General features: G+C 39.9%; 1 protein-coding gene across 2 annotated transcripts in view; it reads left to right on the forward strand.

Annotated features, from left to right (window-relative positions):
* LOC117755203 (probable glycerol-3-phosphate dehydrogenase) overlaps window positions 1–22,093 on the forward strand; it is a 96,944-nt gene that overhangs the window by 38,346 nt on the left and 36,505 nt on the right. The window contains exon 3 of one of the 2 annotated variants that reach the window (XR_004612554.1): window positions 9,824–9,917. The exons of the other annotated variant lie outside the window; for it this stretch is intronic. The gene's annotated coding sequence lies outside the window, so the exon portion shown is untranslated. Of the gene's footprint in view, window positions 1–9,823; window positions 9,918–22,093 lie in introns of those variants that run through there. 2 annotated transcript variants of the gene reach the window in all.

Consider the following 22,093-nt stretch of genomic DNA (forward strand, 5'->3'; position numbering starts at 1 on the left):
CACGGAAGTGGGAACACCCCATGTGTTCGCAAAATAAAGAGCCACGGTGAACATGAGGCGCCCATCGGTGACACGCATATAAACAAACACCCCTCAGATGTGAAGCTTGCCTAACGTTAGATGCTTGGGAGTTGAGGGATAAATACAGAAGTGTTTTGATCAAGGAAGTATTTGATGTCGGAAAGATGGATTTAGGGACAGGAGATACAAGAGGTGCAGATTGGTTTAACCGCGGCTCAATCTGGCAATAAAGGCTGGCATTTGGACAGAGCAGAGGATGCAGGGGGTTATTCAGGCCTGTGTCACTTTGGGTGGTGGAGGAAGTGTCCTTTTTACTTTTACTTTGTGGTCTGTCAGAGGAAGGATGATCAAAGCAGATCAAACAGATGTTGCTGAAAACCTCAGTAGAAGGCTGGTGGAGCAAACCAACATCACTGCAGCGGGGGTTTTAGTACAGGAGTACTGTACGGGCATGTCTATTTTCAAATATCTTGCAGTGAAGTCAGAGTTTGGGGAAAGACTAGGGATTGTTATATTGTATATGTAGAGGCTTCTAAGCAACACAATTTATATTTAGGGCTCTATCTTACTCCTGGAGCTAAGCGGCACCAAGTGTGATGCAAGTGTCGCTGCTAAGTTGTCATATTCCCCAAATCAGGTGTGTTGTTGAATCAGTGATTGTGCTTTTGCCAACAAAAACCTGGCCTGAAGTCGGTAACAAAGGGGAAATCTGCTACTGTAATAGCGATTCACCAAAGTGCAAGTGCCACAGGCTTTTAAAGGGAATGGGAGACCGTACTCTGCTTGGTTATTGCATTTTATGCCCAAAACACCCCAATGATTAATTCAAAGACGAAGTGCAAAGCTTGTGAACCATGCGCCTTGTGAATCAACCAAGTTTTCTGCCATTAAACCAGAAAAAGTGGATTTAGACTCAATTCCTAAACACTCTTGTATCACGAGCTTTGGACCACGCACTTAGTTTGTTTAACTAGAGCCTGTAGACTCTAGTTTTAGTGTTAATGAATACTTGAATTTTATAATTAAAAGGTGTATATATATATGAAACCAACCAACCAAAGACTGTTATTTTTTATTATTTTCAATATTTATTAATTTGTCATTCATTCTTGTATAAAACGAATACATCTTAAATCAAATATAAATCTGAAAACCCTCATTACACATTTTGAAGTCTAAAACCATGTTTGTCCAAATCTCAAAAATTAAACATTCATGTTCCCCTGAGGATAAATCATAATGACCCTGGTGAGCATCAATTGTAATTTGTGTGTTTTGTGCTATCTTATAAACAATACATGCCTACGCACTAAACTAAGATAGTAAGTGGCAAACGTTGTAAATGTCCAAACTGTTAGCATGTTAGCCTGCCGAATTTAGCATTTAGCTCAGAGAAATAATGTGTGTACAAGTAGAGCCTTGTTCCGAAATAATTATCAGAGGAAAAAAAGCAAAATTTGATGCAACTTAACCAACATTTTAACCTTTTTATTCTCGGCTGTATGACTTTTCTCTGGTGACAAGATAACCATGCTCACCCTTTATTTTGGCCCGAAAAATAAACTTGTGATCTTCTTTTGTTCCATTTAACAATTTCACGCCTCTTGAATTCAGATTTGTTTTTTTTTCCTCAAGTGGACCGCTTTTGCTTTTTTCCCTTTTGCTGACAGAGGATCACAGCTGTACATTTACAAAAGAGCTGTGATGTTTTCCACATTAATCTAGATTTAATATTAATTTCAAAATACATTTTCCCCTATTAATTAAAAGTAACCATGTATCGTATGGTACATTATCCCCCTAACGGCCCCATGTGGAGATTATGAAGTGGAAAACTAATGGTGTAGACTTTAGCATTTGGGTTTCGCCTGAGTCATTTACATATCTGTAAGGGGACGTCGATGTATGTGCAAATAAGCAGAACTCTGTGTGTCCCATGCTTTCTCTACCGCCGCCACCCCCCCCTCCCCTCGCCCTCTCCCTCCCCTCCCCTTCGCGGTTTACCGAGGAAGTCAAAGAAGAAGTGTTGCCTCTCTCCCCTCAGCTAGAGAAGGTAATGAGATTCTGTGCACCCTCTATTACGAGGAGGATGAGAAATCTGATTATTAAGGAGAGGCATGTGGCAGTAAGAAAAATCTCTTTGTTTTTTTTCTTATTGTATCACCCCAAGAAACAAAGGTGACCCCATGTTCCGTTCATTAAATCTTGCCTCCTCTAATTTATCAAGGTAAACTATCACAGTTTCTGCTGAGCTAATCAGAAACGGGCAAACTTGTTAGGTGTGCCTCAAAAGGACACATCGCAGGATTGGGATATCACGTCTACATACTGAGTGGGACCTAATTCATGCTTCCCACAGCACAATGAAGGCTTTATGGACATTAGCATTAGGGTGTTGTGATATTTCTTTCTTCTTTAACAGCAAAGTTCAGGACAGGGAGAATGAATTATGACCTCCACAGCAGTACAAGTGTAATTATTCCAAGGACACAGCACTGCAGGTGTGGCTTTCTGATGCAAATATCACAGAAAGACAATATCATTTGTGCTGTATATTTTGAGTTGCTAGTTATTATTCTTTATATTATAAAATTTCAATGGACAAGCAATACTTTATATTAGCAACACAACACAACCCTTGAGAAATCCTGTCAACCCTTGGGACAACTTTTCTTCTGTGTGTTTTCATCATTTTTAGCACTTTTATCCATAAATACAGAAAGACGGTAATACACTTAACTGTGACTTCATCGCTAAATCATTTGGACTAGTATAGTGTTCTAACAGAAGTTTGTCAGGATCCTTTATGTATTTTTTCCCTCTGTAACATGTACATATGTTTTTAATTTGTGCCCCTGGAGGAAATACGAAGAGAATCTTTCTTCTTGTTGTCTGGGAGTTGTTAAGAGCTATTTGGAGTTGTTTGGTGTGTGTGTGTGTGTGTGTGTGTGTGTGTGTGTGTGTGTGTGTGTGTGTGTTTGTGTGTGTGTGTATGTATGGGGGGGTTGCCTAGAGAGATGTTAGAAATGTCCCACACATCGGCGAGCTGAGTCACTGCTGTATGTCTTAACCAGCCACGACTCATGCCCGTCCCTCCTCCCAAATGTCACATGAGCTCTCGTCAAGCAGCACTTGTGGCAAAGGCAGTGCACAGGAAACACGTTCAACACTGTGATGTATTCTTTTAAGAACAGGTTGTAGAGTCACAAAAGTGGGAAAAGAACAATGAAACATACGTATTTATGCTCATAGGTTTTATGAGCATAATTTACAAGGGTTTTCATCCCCATAAGCTGTTTTCAGACATTAACTCAGGAAAATATCCGCACAATTGGGGGCAGACTTTCTCCTGACTTTACTTTTCACATATGAAGAGTGAGCAGGAGATTCTCAGGGTCAGACGTGTTCACAACAAGACATAAATCTCCGGACCGTTCAGACAAGTCGTTGGCGCAGAATGCAGATGCAACATATAAATTCCGCTGCGGAGATCATGTGTTTTTGTCTGTGTTGGCGTCTTACGTGTATTGGACCACTTTGATATTTATTTTTCTATTGTTTTTCAGCTTTGCATCAATCACGTGTTTAAAAACGTCATCAACTTGCCTACTTGCTTGTGGGGAAACCTCCAGATAATTTCCTGCTGTATTCTCACATGGGTTTATTCAGACTCACTCTCACTTTTGGGTTCTCACATACAGTCCCCAGGATAATTTCAGGAGATTATCCGCACTACAGTGCATGTCTGAAAGCAGCTATACTGGTGCAAAACCTGCTTGTATTAAAGGTTTGTAGAAGTATTGAGAACAATTGGCTGTTCTAACTTTCTAATCTGTAATAAACACAGTCTAATAGGCGTATTTTAATCCTATTGTGAACTGCTTAAGACGCATGAGTTCTGCATGTTCTGATGCGAAATTGGTATTTATTGCTGAACGGGTAATCACACCAGCGCTTTGCCTTGTGACTGAGGCCGTATTGTGCACAGCAGGCTCACACAACTGCATTCCCCTTTCAAATGACCCAGCTTAGCTATAGCATGGCTGCTGTGACCCTAACATGACAAAGCCCTCCGTGTAATTAATATGCACGCTGAAAGGCTTCCCTCCTAAAGTGACTGGAATCGTGCACATTAAAAATGTAATCGTGGATTCTGCATGGTGACAACACTTTAGTCAAGCATCATCTGATAGTGAGCTTTTTTTTTTCTTTTAATGTTCCGATGATTGAGACTTTCCCCTCAAATATGCAAATTAATCTTTAACACTGGACATTTCCCAACATGGGCAGCACAGTGGGGCGACTCTGCAGCCCACCGAGTTCATTTAAATCCCTATGGGCAATTATACCTTCAAATGATATCCCGAAGTTAAATCATGTTCACACTTAATTAATTTTAACCCTGCGTGAAAGTCTCCTTGTTCTGCTCGACACAAAACTGTTGTTTAATCGGATACAGTAGCCTCCGCGATAAGGAGATCTTTTATTTATTATGTACTCTTCCTATTTAGTTGGTTATGCTCATATCTCTGTATATACGAGGATGTGGCAGTGATTTAGATAAGACAAACCATCAGACAGTAATACACTCTGATGACATTTCCTTTTCTTTTCTTAACTGATGGAATCCCATGTGGCATTATAAGCTGATTGTCATCAGAAAACCTGCAGCATCAGACATTAAACTCTCCTGTGAAATCTATAGTTATACTCCTCAGACGCGACAAAGCACGTTATCCCTGTTTTTTTCTGAGAGAATATTCAACAGTGAGCTGATTCTGTGTGTAGTTAAAATGTTTATCGGCGCGGGGACCATTGTATTTGCATGCTGCCCCTGTATATTTGTCTTTTCTAAAATGCTGAGTTAATTAATGGTATGTGTGGACTATTGTTTCTCATTTTTATAATGAATGCATTACTGTACTGTCGCTGAGTCCATTTTGACAAATAGGTGGGTGGGTGGATATAAAAAACAACATACATTGGTGGCTGTCAAGGGGTTAGATTTTGAATTAATTGAGGGAAATGAATTCAGCGGTAATAGGCCCTGACAGCAGACTGTGGCAGTTCTGATGGCGGTGATTGATGGCTGATGCACACGCGAGCTTATGACAAATAATGCTTATTTAGCTCCCGGTGAATTTTAAATTCTACTTGTGTGTTCATTAAAAATAAATACATCAAGTGAGAAATAAATAAAAAGATTAATGGAAATAAATGAATGAATAAGAAATCCTTTGTCTGTGAGTCTTTTCATACGTTGGCAGCGAGCGGGGTGGAGTGTGGTGCTTTCAGGGAGGTGGACCGGCCGCCTCCATCTCTGACCCATATGAGCGAGGGAGCCCTATCACCGCTCCCATCACGCTCCTGTAGTCAGAGCCTTCTGACAGTGGCATAATGCTGATCAGATAGCCGTGTGGAGTCATTGCTTACATGTGTCATAACCGCCGTCCATGATCATGTCAGAGTCATGCTGGGCGCCAGAGTCAGGCTCAGGGCTCAGTGGACCTGGCTGGTTTCGCGGCTGACATTTCCCCAGCATGACCGGGCTAGCGGTGCTCCAGTCACAGCCCCGGCTAATGTGCCTCTCCTGGGCCCCGCAGCACAGCGCTGGCAGCTGGAACGTGGGGGCACAGGTGCTGCCAGTCCCTGTTAGATTTACAGTACCTCCCGGTGAGTCACAAACAATCCCAGCGTGTTACTGCTCTGATACCTCCGCTTATTAAAGTCTAATGAATAAACAAGTCTTTTGTGTGCATGACCGTGGAGGTGATAGTGGAAACTTGTATTCTCTTGGCTGTCTTTGATCGTTTGTATCAAGCAGCAGTGGCTGTTCTGTGGCATCATCAGTTATGACAAATTCATCATTTTTAATTAGCTGGAAGACAGAGAAATGTTAGATAAATAATAAGATTGCATTAAACACTACTACTGTTCTACTGTTGTTGGAATTTAGTTACGCTTATTTGTTTTGTTAATTTTCTGTATTCATTTCAGTTTTTATCCAAAACAAAACAATTTCTTACAGTGGAAGGAAGAAGAAAAATCTTATATTAACCTGCCCCTTTCATATAAATACCATAACATGAATACAGATCCCAGGGTAACCCCAACCCTAATCAAATATTCATTATTATATGAATCATATATACCATAACATGAATGTTACACTTGTTTTTGTAATCCTCATCATTTGATATTATTGCAAACTGCCTACTTTAGTTTTTCTTGATGGTGAGAAATGGCGAAGGCTTCTTTTCACAGCACACACTGATGTTTTTTGTTGATAGAGCTGAACGGAGGTCTGTAAATCGTGGCTGTTAAACCAGATTGATTTATTGGTTCTATGGGCTGGACGCGATTATCTTCCCACTCTGGGGATCAGCTGACTTATCAAACAGGACCGGGTCCTGCCACACAGTCATGACAGCTAAATTGTTATACTCAAGAGGTTGTCCCCTTGTCCTCCTTACCTAAGCCACTTGTTACTAGAGAGATATGGTATAATTGTACCCAGAGGAACTTGTAAGCCTATATTGTGAGTCTGTTTCTCTTCAAGAGCACAGTCCTTTGTGGCACCTAAAACTGAAAGGAGGTGGAGGGTAGGATGTGTGTTGCCTCTTTGTTCGAGGCAGCACTGGATCGCGGTTTCATAAAGTAGAGCACCGTTTAGAGTCACTTGTTTCCTCTTGAGCTTTGTTTTTTCCTCTCGTGGCAAAGCCGCAGCACTTGTTGTGTTGATTGTGTTTAGGCAAAAACATATTTCATAGGCATGATGGATGTTTTGAGTTGTGGAACACAAACCCCAGATTCTCTTGTAAACACTTGCTCTAATTTTGTATCTATTTTACAAGGTTTAATACCTTTTCTGTGAGAAAATCAAGTGGTATCTTCTGTGACTGCTAGAGCTGCAAATACCCGAGCATCTTTAAGTGTAGGGGAACACGTTGGCGAGAGGAGAAGACGAGACAACAGAGAAGAATATATATATATATATATAATATAGATAATTGCACCTACTCCTTTGGTGTCTGCGGTGGTGGTGTTAGGGGTGGGGGGTGGGCGGCGGTACTCACTGACCATTAGTGCGCTCAAGTGCAGTACATTCTATGGCCTGTCAACTCCTCTACTAATGTGTGAGGAAATAACTCTATTTCCTACCCCAGTGAAAATCCCCCGGCTCTGACATGACTTGGAGTACACACTGTTCAGAAGATTTTTTTTTCTGTTGAATTTGTTACAAAGCCTCATGAAAGGACTGTTAAGTTAACACAGTGTAACAGATGTATGCAGTTAATCCCCATGGAATAAATTACATGCAAGGATCGAAAACTTGTAATTTTTTTTTTCAGATGAGCACCTTTCAAAACAGGGTGTATGAATGGTTATTAAACATCAATAAAAATATTCATCTTAGATAAAGCACGGAAGAAAAATCTTTAAATTCACATTGTAATGCACGAGTAACCAGTGTAAATATATCAACATCTGTTTGCCAATGTGCTGGAAGCCTCCTGACTCCCTCTCTTATCTCTCTTGGATATTGTGTAACACAGATTCGCAGTCATACAATATTTTTTTTAAACGCAGATAATCACGCTCAAAAAACACAATTGACTCCATTATTACTAATATTACTAATTGCCAAAGGAGTTTGTCATTCTCTCTTTTTTTTCTCGGTGAGTCATGTTCGACATCACGAATGCTCCGGAGAGCGACACGCCTGAAACCTCGCTGTCTTGCCAGTGTTGCATCTCGCACGATACAAAGACAAAATTGTCGTTGCACGTTGTTCCCAAGATGTTAAAAACAAAAAGTACACAAAAGTGAACAGGTTTTTACACGTCAACGCAAAGAAATTAGCATGTTCACCTTGCGTCATGTTTCCATTACTGCCGATTGGAACATTGGCCGATAAAAACCTGTCTACTGCAGAGTCACTTTACCCAGGAGTGAGTTCTGATTGTATCCATTCCCTTTGCAGACAAAAGACAGATGTTAGTGGGTATTAGTTTTTTTTGTTATTGAAGCGTGGTATTCAATCTCAATGAACGTCAAGGATCTTTTGCAGTGATGTTCTGTAGGCCTAGCTGGATCCGGGAGATGGGATGGTTGGGATTCGTCATAATTTGTATATTTAGTGTATTTGTCTGTAATTTTGTGTTTCTTTGAATAACAAAGAAAGATTTTATAGAAAAAAAATGATTTGTCTCAAGGAACAAACATACCATGACATTCATATGTGTGCTGTTAATAGTAGACATATTACATGTTGTCAATAAGCACTGATACTTAGTTCTGATATCAATTTTAATCATAAAACAATTGGGTAATGCTGTAATTCTCCCGACACCACAGTGATCTTCATGAACAATCATTTTCTCTCTAGTACTGCTGAGCGGCATAGAACCAACAAATGAGGCTCTTTCCGGCCTGTTCAGAGGAGCCGAGTGCCGAGCAGAGGTGTGTGCGGAGGGGTTAACCCCTGCTGTTCCTGTCTGCCCAACACACCACCACCGCCTCACCTCCGCCCCACTGCACACCCTCCTCCTCCTCCTCCTCCTCCTCCCTCCACTCCTGCACCGGGCCAATACAAACAGCATTATTTATGCTCGGCAAAACACCCCTTAATTACTCATGAACTGGCGAGTCCACCGCTCCCTACCACCCACCAACAGCCATTAAACAGTCCCCTAAAAGCTCGCTATTTGATATTAGCACACTTGAGCCTTTGAGAAGGAATTAAGAAATAAATAAATCTGCGAGTGATTTACATATGCACAGCAGCTGATATTTATACTCGGCAGTGCGTCCCTGAAGGGCCCGTCTTATTACCTCCGTCCTCAGGTCCTAGCACAGAGACCAGCAGAGGCAGGCAGGTGATTAATTCTGCGCTCGCGAGAAGCCAACGAATCCACAACAAGGAGCACAGGAGGATTTCTATAGGGCTTTTCTTTTCTTTTTTTTGTGGAGAACATTCAGTCTCTTTACTTTATGGTTTTTCTAGGCTGTCTATTTTCATATCCACTTTTATTGTTCCCTATTAGGGGAAGCTTACTCGTGATTAAGTGATAATGTTGAGCAGAGTACATACAGGGCTGTATGTGCGCCGGCGGTTTAGCACAACGCCGCTTTATCTGGTGACAAACAGTGGGTTTACCGTATATGGGATGCGGTTTATGCCAGAGGATTTAGCTGCTCCGCGAGTCTCTGTGAAAAATTATTGCATCTTTACATGTTTGAGAGCATCAGCGGCGCGTTGTTGTTGTGGAGATGCTCTTGAGCAGCCGTGATAAGCGCCACATGTGTTTGTACTCGTCGCAACGCCGAGATCAAAAGTCGACTGAAGCCTGTCGTTGCGTTTCTATCACGCACCGCACATACTTCACCATTCAGGAGCTCTTGAAAAACAGACATAACGTTCAGTTCTAAGACTGTGTGTAATAGGCAGGAAAGCATCATACAGTATATAATAAAATGGACACTGTTCAGTCCTTGGTCCATTAATAACTTGTACATCTTGCTTCGAAAAACCTCGAGCTCCACCTTCATTAGTTGAACCCACAAAAACACTGTGTTCAACTTCGCCTCTAATTACATCATCAGATTCAAAGAGTAGAGCCGCAGTGTGTACTATTTAAAATCCCTCTGTCTAATTACTGCTTTAGTCCCACATCCCTGTGACATGGCAGTGATAGATCATTATTTTTCCCTGCAATTTGTTATATTCTTTGCAATATAATTGGATCAGATTAATTATCATGATTAATGAATTCTTGGGGCTTCTGTGTGTAACGTGCAGGATCCTTGAGGTCGGAAACAGGCAACATATACACATTTAGGCTGCCAGACCGACGGAAGCTGTGAAGTCCGGTCCTCTGGTACGTGTCTCGCTTCCACACTTTTCCCTCAGAGGCTTTATCAGTGAGTGTTTTTGTGCAGTTCTCTTGCTAATGTCAAAATCAAAAAGCTGTTTTAATTTGTTAACAAGGCGCTTCAATGCTTCAGAGTAATTTCTCCCAAACACTATTGAGATCTATATAATGAAATACATTTTGTTGTGGAATCACCTCCATCACTTTCTATCAATTTCAATTTCCCTCTCCATACGGTTCACGTTCATACACTTGGTGTAAATGAGAAATAGCTTTGTCTTTTTAATCCTGTCGACAAGCATTATAGCAATGTCACTTTAACATTGAGCACCACTCTGTATTCTTCCACCGCCCTGACCAATCAGTTCAATTCCAAGTTTATAACATGATAGTTTATTAATGAGGAGTGAAACGGTTCTCCGACGCCCTCGATCTATACGGCTGCGGCTGCAATTTAGCTCTTCCAAAAAATACTGTCCAGTTATGGCGGACGGACACTAGTCAATTCCCTGTGCATGGGAATGGCTCATTAACGGGGCGAGGCGAGTGCTGTGCGTTTGTATATGGCTGCCGTTGGTCGACATGCAGAATGGATTTATGGTGTCACTCAGCCCTGGAGAACGACTAATGAGGGTGTGCAGGCTAGCAGCGTCCGAGTGGGGTAATTCCACCCACCATCCATCCAGTATAGGAGGGGTGGGGTGGGGGGGGGTGGGGTGGGGTGGGGGGGGTGGGGGGGGGTGTAGCGAGGGAGGAGGGGGTTTGTGGAAGGAGGACACATCCCTCATTACGTGAGAGTGTCTCAGGAGGTTCCTTTAATATTTTAATAAATAACATCAGCCCAACAAGAAATTAATGAATAGTATCATTAATAATGAGCCTGAGCCTTGTAGTGATAGGACAGATATTAAATTGAACCACTGTGGGGAGATCTCCTGAGACTCCGGATTTTTCCAGAAGCAAACAAGGCCAGTGAATGAGGCAGCCGTCCCTCCGTGCCAACAGCTTTTACAACAGGTTGAAAGTAATAAAGGAGGATTTTCCCAGCGATAAAGTTAAGCCCTCGGAAATCTGCTCATGTAGATCGCTGTGAAAGGCACAGCCAAATGTGATCCTTAATTAAACTTTAATCAAGATAATGCTGTTTGCAGGAGAAGTAGTTTAAAAAAGGTGTCCCCAGCCCCCTTTTCCATCCAGTCAACCCCGCCGCTTCATATTGTAGCGGTCATAACCCCACTTATCTGCTCCTTAAACTTCTGCGTGTTTGTTTGTTTGTTTTTTCGCTTGTTTTCATTTGCAAAGCCGGGTATCCTTCCCTTGTATGGTTTTGATTCAGCTTTACATTTGTCAGGATTTCTCCATATTGTCTTCCTTTATCTCCTGTTAGTAGGATTTGCCCCCAACAGATTACAGCGAACATCTAATATCTCTGCACCCAAACTAGCCAGTACATCGCAATGAACAACAAATAAAGTTATGTAATTCTGTCAAAATGAAAGTTTAGAAGAATAGGAAGTAAACACAGGGGTCTTATTTTTTTTACTAAATGTTATCGCATAAACCTATAATCTGAAAAATGACATATTACATATTTACTACAGATTAGTAAGAATAAAATGGCTTTAAAAAATATACAATAAGCCCCCTCGGGTACATTGTGTGTTTCTTGGATTAAGAGACTGAATGACTGAACAACTTGCTGAAGCTATTGAATTAGTAGCATGGAACTCACAAATGACTAATGACATTTGTTTTGCACCTTTAAAAGTCTATTATTGCTAATAGAATAATATTAATGCTTTTTATGGAAATCATTTAGTGGGAGAATTGCTCAGCAGCTTCATCTTAATGTAATTTATGCCACTTTTATTTATCTACAAAGTCTCGGCTCTACCTCCGTGTTAACGTATTACACAAACAGCATTGTGGAAATGCAACATCTTATCTTAAAGGTAAAATACATTAATTTACACGGAGCAGATTTGGGTCATGTCACACTCATTTACATAATAGTATGCATTATCAAAGCAGCTAGAGTGTACAGTGTGAGGCAAAGTGCTTACACTTAATCATCGGTGTGTTACCTTATTACATGAGGAGTTAATATATGTCTGCAGGATTCTGGATCATTGGCAGTATATACTGTTTTCTGCTCTACCAGCTTACACTGCATATTACACAGTGTGGCAATTTGCCTCAGTTTACTTGTTATATCATCATACAGACTTTGCCCAATTTCTTTTTTTTAATGAGATGTTCACATTTATTCTTCCAAATGTTGGTATTGGCTTGAAATCTTTGAGCAGTAAGCCAAAAATACAATGCAACACTGTACCTGTAAATAAATATAATAAATCATATGATAGATATAGAAATAGAAATAGTTTGAACTTGTAAATTGTAATTCTAGGCCAAAACAGGTGTCTCTTTTATAGAAAACAAAATTTGTATTACCTGATGAGTTTTAGAGCTGAAGAATAAGAGCTTAACATTCGCACATTTTCTAATATATCCAAGAATGTCCTTAAGTTAATGACTTCAAAACTGTGAAATCATTTCTATCGTCCTGAACTGCTGAATTTTGTTCCGGAGATTTTCGGCTTTTAATATCTAAGCGTGTTTAGACCATATGTCCCTGCCATCTACAATACTCCTTCATTCCCCACTGTATAAAAAAATACCAGTATTTTCTTCATAATAAAAAGTGGATTACTGTGAATCACGGGGAAGCGTCACCAGCTGTCACAGAGAAATGAAACCAGGCTGGCCAATGTCTATGATGATTTAAAAAAAAAAAACATTTTGAAATTAACGATTAATTAGTTCATTGTTTTTCAAGGTGCAGGGCAGTAGTAGTAGTACTAGTTATTATAAGAAATATTATATCTATGATTTTAAAAAGTTATTTTGCGTAAATAGTTATATTATTAGTAGTAGTCATACTGCTTTTTAAGGAATGTGACATTTTATGGTTTTTAAAATTTGTTCAACAGGTGGAACAAGGAAAAACAGTGTCAACCTTACATTTGTACTTTTACTAAAATATATAAAGTATCAACAATGATGCTTTGGCTACAACTGTTAATTCTACAATAGCTCTTTTATTTAATTGCATTTAATGGTCACATATGTGGCATTTACATATACACTTTATCTGAAGCTGTAACATTTGTATTTGTCTATTAATTCTAATTAATAGTTTGCCTCGTAACTTTTGGGTCATAGAGAGGCATGAGGGATATGCGTGTTCTCCTGCTGTATTAAAAAAGACACTGCTACTCTTCTTAAGGTAAAACTGCTGCACCACCTGAAGAAGCAGGAGTCGGGTTTGACTGATTACGGCGCCACCATCGCTTGTTTGGCCGCCTCCCCTAAAAGCAATACTCAGCAGAACATGGCTTTTTCTCTCTCATGTTGTGCTTCCTCCATGAGTAATTACGTCCGTGATTTCTGAGGTGCACTTCTAATCTACAGCTTCCACAGTGGAAAAACCCAAAGGCTGATAGCGGCTCCTCCTGGAACCGTGTTTTTAAAATACTAAATATTCTACACAACTGTGAGCCACAGGACCAAAATCAGTAAGGAGGGTATCACATCTTTATTTCTTCACTTCGTGGTGTTCATTTATCTGCGCTTGAGGACTGCTACTACCTTGAGTTGCACCTCTACAACTCCCACAGAATACTGTAGGAGGCTGAGCAGACAAAGACAAATGGCTCGCTCTCCGATTTCCATAGCGCTGTACATCTTTTAATCATAAATACTAAACAATGAACAACACTGGGGCTCGTGGCGCCGGATGGACAAGAGCGGTGAGCCCACCCCCCCCCCTTCCTCCTCCTCCTCCTCCTCCTCCTCTGTCTCTCTTCATGCTGCCGGTGGAATGACTAATGCATTGAGGGTCATGGTGTAAAACCGCTGCCCCAAGGTCAGCGTACTGACACTTAATTGTTTGTCCTGTCATCTGTCACTTCCTTGAAATTTCATATCTGACCCTTGTTAGCCCTGTGTTTCTGTTTTAATCCCCAGTGTGACAGAAAGATCAGGACTGTGCTGTGATCAAGATGTGTCAGATTACTTGTGTTGGGTCCTGTCATTCTGATGCAATACAGGCCGAGGATGCCTGTCTGTCATGTGCGGACTGAGGCACAGCCCCGCTCTTTAATGTTGTTTTCACCGATTGGTTCCAATTATTTATACATTTCGGTTTCTTATCAATTGAACTGGGTGAAGAATCTTCCCTCTGATCTGGGACTTAACAAAAGTTATACGTGTTCAAAATGATCTGTATTTCAAATCACAAATATGAAGAGTTGTACCAAGTATTATAAACCTATGGTAATAAACTTAACAGAATGTATAATGTGAAAATGCCTTTGTTTAATGTCTGTAGTTTGTCTTTCTTCACACAGTATATGTATCATTGGTGTACTAGCTTTACTAGCACCATACCTTTATAATTGTGAGGCGCTTTGGGAATAAGTGAAAGCCAATACAAATTAGATTATAAATGGGAAGGTACATCAATCACAGCACACATGTAATATTGCTTTTTTTTTTTTTTTTACTCGACCGGCTGCTGCAGCACAAACAACCTTCACTGAGAACGAATCGTGGTTGGTTTAACTTTTGTTATATGGCAGTTAGAAAAGAAAACATTCTTTTATATGTGAAGATGTGTTTTCTTTTTAAAAATTGTTATTGCACAAAACTGTTCTTTATAAATATCCACTATCACAGCCATTATACCTTCAACTTAAAATGTGTCCTTTTCCTTAGTTGCATGTTCACAGCCTTTTCATGTAAGATAAAGGAGTATTTCAGACAATGTGTGTGCTTACGTCTGATAATGTGTCTGACTGTTTGTTTCATGCCAGTTTGATTTCACTATCTTACTGTCACTACGTTCCCGTATTGAAGTGAAGCTGTTGAGAGAAAATTCGTTTCATAACCCTTAAAACAGAGATTATTGTTTTAAAAAGTTTTGAGAAATGTGCAACCTTTTCTTTCCTGGACACACTCAAGTTTTTAAAAACATATATCGTTGAATGAAGCAATAAAACTATTTGTTTACAGTTTGTGTCTTCCATAATAATGTGTAGTGAAAGCCTAACAAACACATTTAATCTTTTTCTAACTAACTTTTATCTATTGTCAGAGGCACTAGTGCTAATTTGCAGCCACATGCAGGCAGCAGAAACAAGTATCATGCCACTTGTATGCTTGTGCATGTGTGTCCTTGTGTGCCTGCTGCTGGACAGAAGATACGATCAATACATTGACTCATCAAAACCTCATCCAATGATGTCATTATTTTATTATTCTTTTGTCTTCAATCTGTTGTAAATTAAGTTATAATAAACTGAGATATTATTGTTTAAAAGGAGTTTTAGAACTTTGTGGCCTTTTTTTCCCAGGACACACTCACAGTGAGTGTTTCCCCCCCGAACACTAATATGAAGGCCTATAAACATTTAATATCTTTCTAACCAACTTTCATTGTGCATTTTTTAGGCACCAGTGGTAATTTGCAGTAATGCAGGAAGAACAAATAGGTATCATGTCACTTCTATGCTTGTGCATAGCCTGTGCATTGCCGAATTACCCTCGGGATCAATAAAGTATCTGTCTATCTATCATGTGTGTCCTCGTGTGTCTGTTGTTAGAAAGGAAGATATAGGACTCATTCAGAAAAACCTCATCCAAAGATTTTATAATTTTGGTCTCCAGTCACAAATTGCCATTTACCTTTAACCAGTTGTAAATTAAGTTTTAATAAACTGAGAAATGATCATTAAAAGAGTTTTAGAACTTTGTGGCCTTTTCTTTCCAGGACACGCTCCTATTTGACCTATTTGAATATACTCTGTAGCGTTCAATGAATGAAAAAAAAAACACACCCCCTCTACTCATTCATATACTACAAATTACTCTATTATCTGTAATTTATGGCGTCTTTTTTTTTCTCAATCCTGCGGTTTCCCATGCGAAACAGTGCAAGGTTATCGCCCAAGACTTAACAAATGATGTGCTTGTGTTTGTATGAATGTATTGATCAGCGCTCCATTTGGGCAGATATCTTTCTTTATTTAGGATGGCAGGCTCGCGGGCGGGAGCGCCATCTCCCTCCCTCACGCCATGTTTTCTGTTTTTTGCCTCACTGGCTCTCCTAACTGCTCCGTTTTATTGAATAAATTCAAGCTGTCACTTCCCATGCCGGCGGAATAACTCAAGCTCAACATATAGCAATACAGGAAAAGTAGGATAAAATAATCTTGTCATGGCTGTAAAAGTGATCGCTCGGAGCCATAGTTGGCAATCAATACACTAATTCCGTAATTTATACTCGCAGCGATTGAGGAGGAAGGAGGCTCTGATGTGGTATTTCTTGGCTCACTGACCAACTTTGACCTTCAGTAGAAGTGAGAGTGGGATTATTGTGTTGTTCGGCTTAAAGAAATCACCTACAGGAGTTGAGAGGCAACGCCTGACATTTTATGTTCAGGACCAAAACCTAAACTGATTAATTCTTGGTAAGCACCAGCTCTTGAGCTTTCACTATCTTTATGACGGCAAATCCCTGACACTCAGCTGACAGTGAAACATTAAAGCCGGTCAGTGATTTCCTCCAACTTATTTCTTTTATCCTTCCCTCTTTTTTATGGAGGGGGACGTTCCTTTTCTTTTTCGCCCCCCGGAGCAAGAGGATTTTTTTTTTTTCACCGGAGCCAGAACTCATTATCAGCTCCTTATTCTGACGGCTTCACTTTTCAGCACTTGCCAATCACAGGCCATCCTATGTTTCTATTAATCATGTCTTTTTATGGGTCATCCGTGCCAGCTCTTTATGACTATGGCTGTATGCAGAGCAGTGCCTAAGTAGCTCTCGCTGTATGTTTTACACGTTTCAGCAGATCTGCACTCGGTGGCCTACAATGCCGTGTTTCGGACGAGAACCGCGAATCCCTGTTTGAAATCCACAGAGGGCCAAAATACTGGGAGGCATCGGAAGTTTCTCTGAAAGGAAGAAATTGATTGCAATTAGCAGGGAGATTTTTTTTGTGTGTTTTTCTGCCCCCTCTAGTGATGCTAATAACTCAATGATCCTAAAAATGCATGCAATTTGCCTCAATTGGCTTTAACCATATTGTGTACGTATGTGCTAGAGATTTCCAATCACTGATTGAGCAACAGACATTGTTTGGTTAATAATGGCATCAACTGGCAGGAAATACCCCGCCCATTCTTTAATGACTGAATATTATGTCATAAAACGAAGCTATAAATTAGAGATGGACTCGTATAGCCTCTTTAAACTTCAGCCAAACTTGTTGCTGCATGTTTCCCAGGTTACGTTCAGGATGTTGTAATTGTCTGTGTAGGCTTGTTGCAACTCTTATATTAACACTCGCTTTTTGCTTATCTGCTCTGTCCAGCATCCCGGGAATCTACTGGACAATTCTACAAGCTTTACATTCAATGCCAGCGTTCAGTGCCAAACCAGGAGGTCATGGCCTTAATGTAATGAGATTTTGTGTTAACATTTTTTAAACCCTAACCACAATCTTTTCCTGACCCTACTCAAACCTAGGTGAAATTCTTGGACGTTGTAGAAATTGAAAATTTAAAAATTGTTGGCATTCAATCATCCCCTCATCGCCAGTATTGTCTGGACAGCAACAATGTATCCTAGAAATTACTTTTACATTTAAACTGCAGTAATGTGTCAATGTGTTTTGTTGGAAACGTAACCATGACCGGATTAAGTTTTCTACTAACGTTATGTTTTTAATTCAAATATTGACGAACCACAGATATGTTAAACCTCAGAGTCACAACATCATAATGAGCCCATTAATCCAGCTCCATGCAACCAATTACAAAAACCCCACAAACAGTGAGTGTATAGTCTGAATGTCGGTAAATAGAAGGTGGTCTAAACCCAGCAGGGGGGCAATGGCCAGTGAGCCCCCCGCTAAGTTATTGGGGACAGAACGAACTGGGGGTCTCGTAATGATCACTAAATGTGTGCAGTGTTTAGTTGCAGCAGGAGATTGGTAAGGAGCTACATGACCTTTGCTATATTGACCTATTGGTTGACTCCTCGCGGGGCGCTGCAACAGCACAAGAAACACGGCTCGAGGAGGAAAGAGGATATAAGGCAAGAAAAAGTTTGTACATGTATCCAGGAATGAACAGATGTACTTATTCATAACTACATATTTGTATGCATACACCTGATGCCTGTGCCGGTGTGTGTGTGTGGAAGTGCAAACAGACATAGTGTGAATGTGGTTTTTGGGTGAGGTGGCGTGGCGGTGGAGCGTGGATGGGGGGGTGGGGGGGTTGTGACAGACAGAGGTCTCACCTCACACTTCACGTCCCAAATAAATTAAAGGAATTTTTCCCAGATTCTGCCTCTCCCACTGCTGCCTGGAGCAGAATGAGCACTTGTGAGGATAATTAAAATTGATGATATAGAATGACAGAGACATGATTTCTGCCTGCAGCAAGAGGTCTCTGAAGACGGTCTAACCAAACTGTCATGCCACCGCTCTTCTGTTTTACATGACTGTTTCACCTTACTAAATTGATCGCAAGTAAATACTCCCTATTGAATTAAAGTGTGATGTATCAGTCCGGGGACTCGGGGTTACCTTCTTTTGATGGAGGCTGTCCTCTATCATGGTTAGGTCCATGTGAGCGATTTCTGTGGCACCGTTGTGGGTTTTGGCCTCTAGTTTTAACAGTTCACCAGTCTGGATGAGGATATTCAGTAGATGAGGATATTCAGTAGATGAGGATATTGCTTTATTTTAACCCCATCAAACTCAGCATGTATACACAGAATATCAACTCTAAATAATAACCTGTTTTAAAAGACCATAATGTATCGATGTTGACAGCAGAAAGATGTTTATTACATATAGTACTTGTTTATTAATCTGTTTATCTGTAATTATGACTGTACCTGGGCTACAGATACAATTATAATCGTATAAACTATGTTTCATATGGACATAGAATCAGACAAATATATATATATTTATTTATATATATATATACCTACCACTCATATACTCATATACTTCGACCTTTCATTTACATTTCCGTTCATGTGTTTTGTATTTATTTTGTGAAATGAACAAAAACAAAAAAATACATATGTATTTATTTTATTGAATCGTAAACTTTTAATATAACATTTGATTTATTGATTGAATATGTATTTAATATTATTCATACTAAGGTTTGGTTTTCTGTGACAGCTGAGTTTAGTCGCAATACTGATGAAGGCAAAAACATGCTGCAAAAAAAAAAAGGAAATGAGTTAAGATCACATTTTTCATTTTATTTAATTCGGTAAGACTCGTTTTTCTAAGGTTTGTTAAGCAGCATTATCAATCATTCATTAACTGATTATACACCAGTTACAATATTGTTCCTTCATAGAGGAAAGGATAAATAATATAAGGGTTTTTATATCTGCTTACAAATGCATTATAATGTGTTAGAGATAATTTATACACTTAATATACTGCTTATACATGCAAAGCCGAGTTAATATAGAAATTGATTCAATTTGTTTAAATTCTTTTCTTTTGAATACATTTTTGGGGAATAATTCTTGTTCCATATATATACACAAGATACAAAGAGTCTATCATACTCAGAGTATGTGTTGATCCACTTGTTCCACTTGTGCACAGGTGAGAGGATAATGTCAAACTAATTATCTAAGTGCAGAGTATCAGAAGAGGAGAGTGCTCAGCCTTTGATTATTCATGCCTTTTTTTTAAATACATCTTCATAATATCCAAAAGTGTTAGTTTATGAGCAAATGATGAATGTGCCGTTTTAGAATCCTAGTTAATTATCGCGCTAAGCACACAATGAGGGGCAAGTCAGATAGACTCCCCCAGTAAATTGATCTGCATCCGAGTCGGCTGGACTTGCTCAACATGTATTGTGCTGGCCCAACATATTAGGGTCATTTGATTATTCCTCAGCACATGTCATTTTTAGTCCTGAGTGGGAACAGCTTGCTCCTGTCTCTGGTTTGTTTGAAGGAGGTGAACAGCTGTCAATGAGGAGGCCACGGGGACATAGGGCTAGACAAGGGGCAGGGTGGGGGGATGGTGAGCCGCTAAACCCCCACCAGGGTCCTCCTAAAGATAAATATTGATTGCGGACAGTTTTAATTACTTCTTTAAATTGAGCAATTTTGGTTTTCCCAGTTGGCTCCCAGCGAAAAATCCATGTAGGATCCCACACTGAGGGAGAGGGAGAGTGTTGAGCATGGCGTACCATAAATCACTGCAGATACATAATTCATTGGAAGCATGTGAAAAGGACAAGACAAGATGCTTTGGATCATTGAAAACAGCATTTCCAGAGGTCTCTCCACGTAGTGTGATCTCCCCCCTTGTTTGTATTAGAATTTGTTACCTTGTTCAACTTGCGCTCTCATCTGAATGATGCTGAATGATAGATGTGCGTCCTCTAAGTTGAATCTCTATGCATTTTTTATCAGATGTGATCAATATAGAAAGATACTTGAAAAGAACAAATGTCAATATCTTCATTTAACACAGAAAAGGATCTAAACATAATTAAAGAATAGCAGCAGATTTCAATCATGATAGTGTCTCTCCAGTGACATTACTATTAGTAAATATAGTGAAGTTACGAAAAACCTTACTATATTCTTGACACACTTTTTGCCCACTCATGTTCAGAAGGGCAAGGTCAGTGCTAATCTCTCCTAATGTGAGGGCTACTCTTGATCTTCACTAATCGTTTAACGTGTCATTTCTATTACAGCGTAAGAAACGTTCTCTCTGGCACTTTGTCAGTGTCTCGACGCAGGGAAGAGATCACGTCCTTGACATGTAAGCAGCATTATTGTCCTGCTATTCAAATAGATGGCTGCTAATAGGTTCAGTGTCAAGTCTTTCAGCCAAGATATGTATCATGGGATGGAGACGGTCACTCTGAACTGCTGGTGCAATCATGATTGGAAGGTATCTTATCATATTAGGGTTATCAAGCCTTTCACCTTGACCATATGCGAAGCCTCGTTTTTCCTTTTTATCCTCTGAGAAGTAGTCCAGGTCAGGGGGATAATTTGATTTGACTTTTGGGGATTTATTGTCCTGCTCGGTGACACTTCAGCAGCTATAAAGGATCGTGGCGAGATGCCAGGCGAGATTCTTCAGCAGTCGATGACAAGAGTCTGCAGACATGCTAGCAGCTCTGTGATGCTGTAGCTCTGAGCTAAACATTAATTAAGGCATGTTAACATGCTCACAGTGACAATAGTAACATGCTGAGGTTTAGAAAATACAATGCCCATCTTTGTAGTGCACATTGGCATGCTAACACTTGCTTATTAGCATTAAACACAACAAACTACTGAGGCCACTGTAAAGAATGCCCTTATTTTTACAGGTCTCTGACAAATTATAAATTGGACCTTATGATAATGAGAGATGGAGATCGGGGGTTACGGGAGTTATAACTATTAATTCTAAGAAGAATATGAATGTTTGTACCAAATATGACAGCAACCTTTCACAAAATCCGGTCATTTCACAAAAAAACATAACTATAATTTGGATTTATCCCCGGGAACCATGAATGTCTACACAAACTTTCATGTCAATCTGATAATTGTTGTTGAGATATTGCATCAAACCTATAAATGTCGACCTCATGCTGATGCTATAGAGGAAAAGTCAGGAAATCACTGAAGTCATTGGGATTTATCCTCAGGGGATCATGAATGCCTCAACAAAATGTCATGTCAATATATCTAGTAGTTGTTGAGGTATTTCAGTCTGGACAATAGACTGTTTATATAGATGGATGACGAGTTTCCTCTTCCTCCCACTATCCAGAAATGAAGTCGATCTTGACAGTTCACCCAGTTTTTAAAGCATCAATTAACTAATTAATGCTGGACTTACATCAGTGTGATAATAATGATCTAAAATCACAGAAAACATCATTGAGAAAAATTCAGTAGGTGTGTATCATTTTACTTTTTTGTTTGGTCCATGTCCCATTTGCTAACTTAGAGGAGGGAGGATTTATGACCTATTCTGCAGCCAGCCACCAGGGGGCAATCAAGATGCTTTGGCTTCATTTTTTGGGAGCGGCTATGTCGTCCATCTTTCTACACAGTCTATGTGACT

This window comes from Hippoglossus hippoglossus, chromosome 21 (genome assembly GCF_009819705.1).
Source record: "Hippoglossus hippoglossus isolate fHipHip1 chromosome 21, fHipHip1.pri, whole genome shotgun sequence".
Classification (NCBI taxonomy): Eukaryota; Metazoa; Chordata; class Actinopteri; order Pleuronectiformes; family Pleuronectidae; genus Hippoglossus; species Hippoglossus hippoglossus.